Below are 6,724 nucleotides of genomic sequence, written 5' to 3'. Positions count from 1 at the left end.
TTTAACCGTCAACTGAAATAGAGTTATCAAAATAAAGATAACATTTTCTTAAAAGCCCCCTCCTTTATTTCAGAGGGAAATGGATTAAAAGAAAAAAGAAAAAGGTAAGTACTTGGGACTCGCTCAAAGAAAGTAGCTGTTTGATGGGCCTTATATAGGTTGAAGGTCAAGAGGTAATGTCAATAGTCCAAACCTCCTCACTTCACTCTACACTTCTCCCATTGAACGGATTTGAACAATATTTTGCTATCACACGAAATTAATTAATACCAAAAGTTTACATGAAAAGTTTCCTAGGGAGACATTCAGAAAAACTCAAGAAATAAAGGAAGAATGGGATACATATGGTACGTATTGGGGATCCAAATAATATACATATCGACATCGCCATCAATTGCAATTGCAATGGAAAGTAATGATTCATCAATGGCATTGATGAGAGGTCAAGATGATCACATGGTGTTCTGCCTTAGAGATTGCATGCGCATTTGCATGAAGTTGGATGGTGCCACCTCCGGTGAGTGCGAGAATGCTTGTCGCAAGGGATGTCGACCATTGCTTGCTCGCAAAGAAATAGGAACCCTTACAAATTTTAACAGTTGTGACCCTGAGTAGAATAACCCTATTGACAAACCTGAAAATTTTATATAACCATAATAATTTTGTATATTATTTCTCGCTCTCAGAATTATGGTATTTGCGTGATTAATCTATTTTTGCAAGACAGCTAATATTAATAGTATGATGCTTTGTTTTTAATTCTAGATCATTTTCAAAACGTTAATTTCTGTACTCCGTCTTAATATGATACACTAATTATCTGCATTATATTTTGAGCTTTCCATTGATAAATTATTGACCTTAATTTCCATGATAATATAGTATCCGTCCCATTTTTACTGTGGCACACCATCACTCAACTGCCTTTAGGCTGTAGACTTCATGAGGGCGAAAATCTTATATATTATTTGCGACATCATTGATCATTTACATGGACTTGCAATTTACGAATTAAGCTTTAGATACTTAAATTACTCGTGATAGAAAAAGGCATATAAAAATAACACGTAGTTAAAAAGTGAATTTGATAGAGAACAAGTTTAAGCCAACACAACCGCCACCTTTCAAACAACACTTCACGAAGCGACCATGCAAATTCATCACTGTTTATCATTTTTCTTTTGTTTTGTTTCTTGAATTGTTCTTGTTTAATGTTTATCATGTTGATCTAAGAAAACTAAATCAGTTTGCTTGTTGAGATGGCAAAGATCGAATGATATCCCATATGTTGAAGAAATTAATTCTTGTATATGATATAGTATGAGTTTTGCCTTGGAGGCCCAACTGTTATGCAAGAGGAACAAAAGAACCAACATGGGTTAAGGCCATTTTGGTTGAAGTAAAGTGGGCTTGTACCTTCTATTGTTTTTGCTGAACAAGGAATCAGACAAGAATCGAAATGCTGACATCTTTGCTCCTCGACTCATTCCTAAAGAATATTCATCTATTAACATTTAAGGCCCAAGAGAAGTTCTATTATTAATGAACTAATTTGAATTCGCATAATAAAAGGTTCACTTAGGCTCAAACTAGAAATTTCAAATTTTTGTAATTCCTTAAACCCTCCCCCCCCCCCCTAAATTTATTATAAATGGGGTGTTCCAGGCCCGTGCTATAATGCAACGCATAAGCGGTCCTTAAGAGCCCCGGTAGCAAGCTGTGCTAATATCTCGTGGCCGAATGACCATGTAACATAGAACAAAATTGAGAAAACACAAATACTACACTTGATCGGTTAATGAAGTGCGTGACCCTATTTGGAATGTCTTGAAATCCGAACCCTACGATTGAGGAATGAAGCCATCCATCGAAGGTGGATTTAATTTATGAGAGAAAAAAAAGAGTAAAGGTAAGAAGTCAATTTTATCGGAGGTCCAAGGTAAGAAGTCAAGAATGCGACTAATTCTTGACAAAAATTGGATTGAGGAGGCATTCATTTTCCCACCGCACCAATCACGGAATAATACATTCTTCCATATATACTGTGGGGCCAATCAAAGAGAAGTCAGAATTTTACCAAAAAAAATTCATGGTGCAATCATGTCGTTTCAACTTTCATGCAAGAAAAAGAAGTCTTCATACCCTAATGATAAAATTACGTATAAAGAAGTGGGAGGCAACTTTACACATATATATATCCACACTTTTCTCTCTTACATACATGTCTTCCCTGTAAATTTCATTTATGTATTGAATTTTTCCATGCCTTTTCAGTTCTATTTAGTTACTCCATTTTCATGAGTGGTTGTGAAAAATACTAATTAATGAGATCCTTAAAAGAGTTGCTCATGCCCTTTCTTTTTTATTTTCTTTGTAGTTTCTCATTCATAGTGTATAGGTCCAAATTAGGACGACCACGGGTACTGACAAACACGACAAAAGATGAGACCTTCATAGTACGACGTCCTGTGGAGGACGACGACCGACAGCGGACAAAGGACGTATGACTTTTGCAGTAGTGTAGGCCTAACAGGGGGCATTAGGAATATACTTTCGAATATTCCCTACGATATGTCTTTTAGCGTTCAGAAGGGGGTTGTCCCTTATATATAGTGAGGAAAAAACCTTGTAAGGGGGGCGAGGAACACGGATTGTAATATCTCCCAACGTTCAAGGTTGGCATTTTTAACGTTCAATCACTCACTCTCACAAGATTAAGAAATATTGTCCATTGTGTTCATCCTTTATATCTTTTATTCTAGAGTTTATTATACTTAGCTGAGATTTACCTCTTCATTTTCTTTAATTGATTTATTCAAAAAGGTTTCGATATCTTTTGGATCAAATAATTTGGCGGCGTCTATGCGGATTTCTTTAGCTAAGATTATAGTTTCATCTAGACTCCTGGAAGGGATAATCGCTTCGTCCGAGCTTGGTACAAACCAACAATGGCAGGGAAAGAAGATGCAAGGCAAAAAATCATAGTAGGTGTCACAGCCAACCTCCTAGACACCATCAACGAAGATAGCAGAGAGGATCACGAAAATAAAACACCAAACATCACACCCGGGGGAGACACTTCACCTCCCCCGCATGGAAGCGTGACTGCTTCACGCGAAAGGGAAGCCTCCACATCTGCAACAGGAGAGGCACCACCGGTAGTAAGAAGACTGCTGGAAGAATGGCTAACAAGTGCTCTGAACACCATCCTCGATAAACTCGCCCAAAGGGATGATATGAATGTGGCACATGCATATGTCATGATAAACGAGGGCGAGCAAGATGCCCTCCGAACAGGTAAAACTTATGTTGCTGATAATGCAGGCAATGATATGCTTGCAGTCGTTTTCAAGAAAATGGAAGAGATGAAAAATGAGAACAAGGCACTCCGTGACCAAATGAGGGAACACCAGGAGAGAGTTGACAAAATACCAGGCGCTCCAAAGTTGCTGCCAAAACGCGATGTTGGTCGATCCATCGAGCAACCATACAGTGAAGAAGTGGCCCCTTATACCATTCCAAAAACCTTCAAAATGTCTCCTTAGTTAAAGATATATGATGGTACTACCGATCCGGAAGACCACATCATCCACTACGTTATAGCCGTAAAAGGTAACGATCTCTCAAAAGAGCAAGTGCCATCGGTGCTGTTGAAAAAGTTCAGCGAAACCTTAACAGGGGGAGCATTGACATGGTACTCTCAACTACCAGCACGCTCAATAACAACATTCGAGGAAATGGCAGACAAATTCGTCACCACCCATGCAGGAGCCAAAAAGACAGAGGCTAGGGTAAATAATACATTTGCCATAAGACAGCTACACGACGAGGGACTCGGGGACTTCCTAGCTCGGTTCAACAGGGTGAGAATGAGCTTGCCTAACATGTTAGAAGGAATGTCAGTAGCAGCCTTCTAGGATGGATTAAACAGAAATGGGTCGAGAGTGACCAGAAAATTGCTAAGCAGGCTCATGAAGTACCCTCCAACTATTTGGGAAGAAATCCATAATGCCTACTGCGCCGAGTTACGAGCCAACGAAGATGAACTAAACGGCCCGACCCAACAGTTGACGTCACTCCAAATGGAAGCAAGGATAGATCGTCGCAACGACAGTCGAAGAGATCAGTTGGGGTCCCGCTCTGGTCGAGAAAGGCATCAACCCTACGTTAGAACATCTGCCCCGCCTCCACCACGACGTACAAATGCTCATCCTTGATATACAGCACCATATCGACACGAGAAAGGTATGTCACCACTTCTACCCGCTCACAATTTTTGTGTTTCTCCTTGAGAAATAGTGTACGCCCTGGAGAAACTCGGTCCAAATGTGCAATGGCCGCAAAAGATGAGGTCAGACCCTAGCACTCGAAAGTCAAGCGCTTTCTGCGAATTTCACCAAGAAAGGGGTCACAAAACCGAAGATTGCACAGGACTACGACAAGAAGTAGTACGAATACTAAACCAAGTTCACCTAAAGGAGCTACTGAGCGATCGAGGACGAACTAACTTCGCCCGCGAACGCAAACAACCCCAAGGACCTCCAAAACCGCCTTCTCCCACTCGCACCATACAAATGATCATCTGCGGGGGCGATGACGCGGCGATCAATCATGTCAAGTTCACCACCACACATAAACTCAAACGATCAATTACCCACGAACGATATGATGACCTCGAAGATAGTATCATTTTCGATAAGTCGGATACCAACAGTTTGTCTTTCAATGACTATGATGCTCTTGTTATCACTTTACGTATCGCAGATACTGATATAAAAAGAATAATGGTAGATGACGGGAGCGGCACGTATATTATCCATCCTCGAGTCCTCGTGCAGATGAGACTCGAAGATAAAATAATATTGCGTTGTATAACGCTAACAAGTTCTAATAATGTGTTGAACGGACTTCTGGAGAGATAATGCTACCTGTCCTAGCCGGAGGAGTCACCCTGGAAATGACATTTCACGTCATGAACCAAGAAAGAGCTTACAACGCCATCATAGGGCACTCGTGGATACACGCCATGCGAGCGGTCCTTTCCAGTCTCTATCAAGTTTTCTACCCCATGGGGAATATTCATCATTCGAGGGGAGAAACGCACTGCAGAAGAATGCTATCGCATCGCCCAAGATTGCGCACACACCCAACATGTCAAAGGAGCAAATACGGAAGCATAACAACTAACGATATCGGGAGCCAAACTTAACAAGCGAACAGATGTTATCAAGGACCCCGACATCGTGGAGGCATCCGAATCAACAATAGAAAATCTTGATCCCATCCTTCTATAAGGCAACGACGGCACAAAAAAGGCTTATATCAGGCACAACCTCTCGGAACTAGGTAAATTTCATAAGTTTTTGACTGACCATACCGATCTGTTTGCCTTCTCCCATGCAGATATGCCACGCATTCCAAAGGATATCGCCACCCACAAGTTAAATGTTGACCCCTTATACCCGCCGGTGCAGCAAATGAGAAGGAAGTTTAAAGCCATAATTAACGAGGCCGTCAGCGAAGAGGTCGATAAACTACTCACAAATGGTTCCATCCGGGAATCAAAATATTCTCAATGGGTCGCCAATGTGGTCATGGTGAAAAAGAAAAATGGAAAATAGCGGATGTGTGTAGATTTCACGGATCTAAACAAGGCATGTCCGAAAGATTCTTTTCCATTGCCACACATCGACTAGCTCATCTATGCAACAACAGGATACGAGTTGCTAAGCTTCTTAGATTCCTATTTGGGTTACAACCAGATCCTCATGGAGGAAGAAGACTAGGAGAAAACCACTTTCATTACTCACCAGGGAACGTACTTCTATAGAGTGATGCCGATCAAACTAAAGAATGCGGGGGTGACATATCAGAGATTGGTCACCAAGATGTTCAAAATCCAACTTGGTAAAGAAATGGAAGTCTACATCGACGATATGCTGGTTAAGTCGAAGAGGAAAGAAGATTATATCGGTCATCTAAAGGAAGCCTTCGACATATTGAGACGGTACAACATGAAACTAAACCCCGAAAAATGCGCATTTGGCGTAAGATTGGGAAAGTTCCTTGGTTTCCTAGTGTCATAAAGAGGTACCGAGGTCAACCCGGAACAAATTAAGGCCATCAAAAGAATACCCGAAACACTAACCAGCAAAAAGCAGGTGCAAAAATTGACGGGACGGATAGCAGCCATGTCAAGGTTCATCTTACGGTCATCAGATAGGTGCCATAAATTCTTTAATGTATTAAGGAAGGACAACAAGCTCCAGTGGAATGCAGAATACGTCGACACCTTGAGGAAACTAAATGCGTACTTGTCTTCACCACTTTTACTCGCCAAAGCCGAACCAGGCGAGTGCCTCATAGTTTACCTGGTTGTATTCGAAGTCGCGGTAAGTGCGGTTCTAATCTGAGAAAACCAAGGTACGGAATCTCTAATTTACTATATCAGCAAAACCTTAATTGACGCCGAAAAAAGGTACCCCCACCTTGAAAAGCTGGCTCTGGCGCTAGTCGTAGCTTCACGAAAGCTTAGACCATATTTTTAGTGCCACCCAATAAAGGTGGTGACAACCTTCCCTCTCAGGAGTATCTTGCACAAACTCGAGTTATCAGGTCATTTGGCCAAATGGGCCATAGAACTAAGCGAGCATGATATAACATATCAACCACAAACTGCGATAAAGTCGCAAGTGCTCGTTGACTTTTTCGCCGATTTCAGCAC

The sequence above is a fragment of the Nicotiana tabacum genome, chromosome 18 (assembly GCF_000715075.1).
Source record: "Nicotiana tabacum cultivar K326 chromosome 18, ASM71507v2, whole genome shotgun sequence".
Lineage (NCBI taxonomy): Eukaryota > Viridiplantae > Streptophyta > Magnoliopsida > Solanales > Solanaceae > Nicotiana > Nicotiana tabacum.
This window is presented reverse-complemented; position numbering follows the sequence as displayed.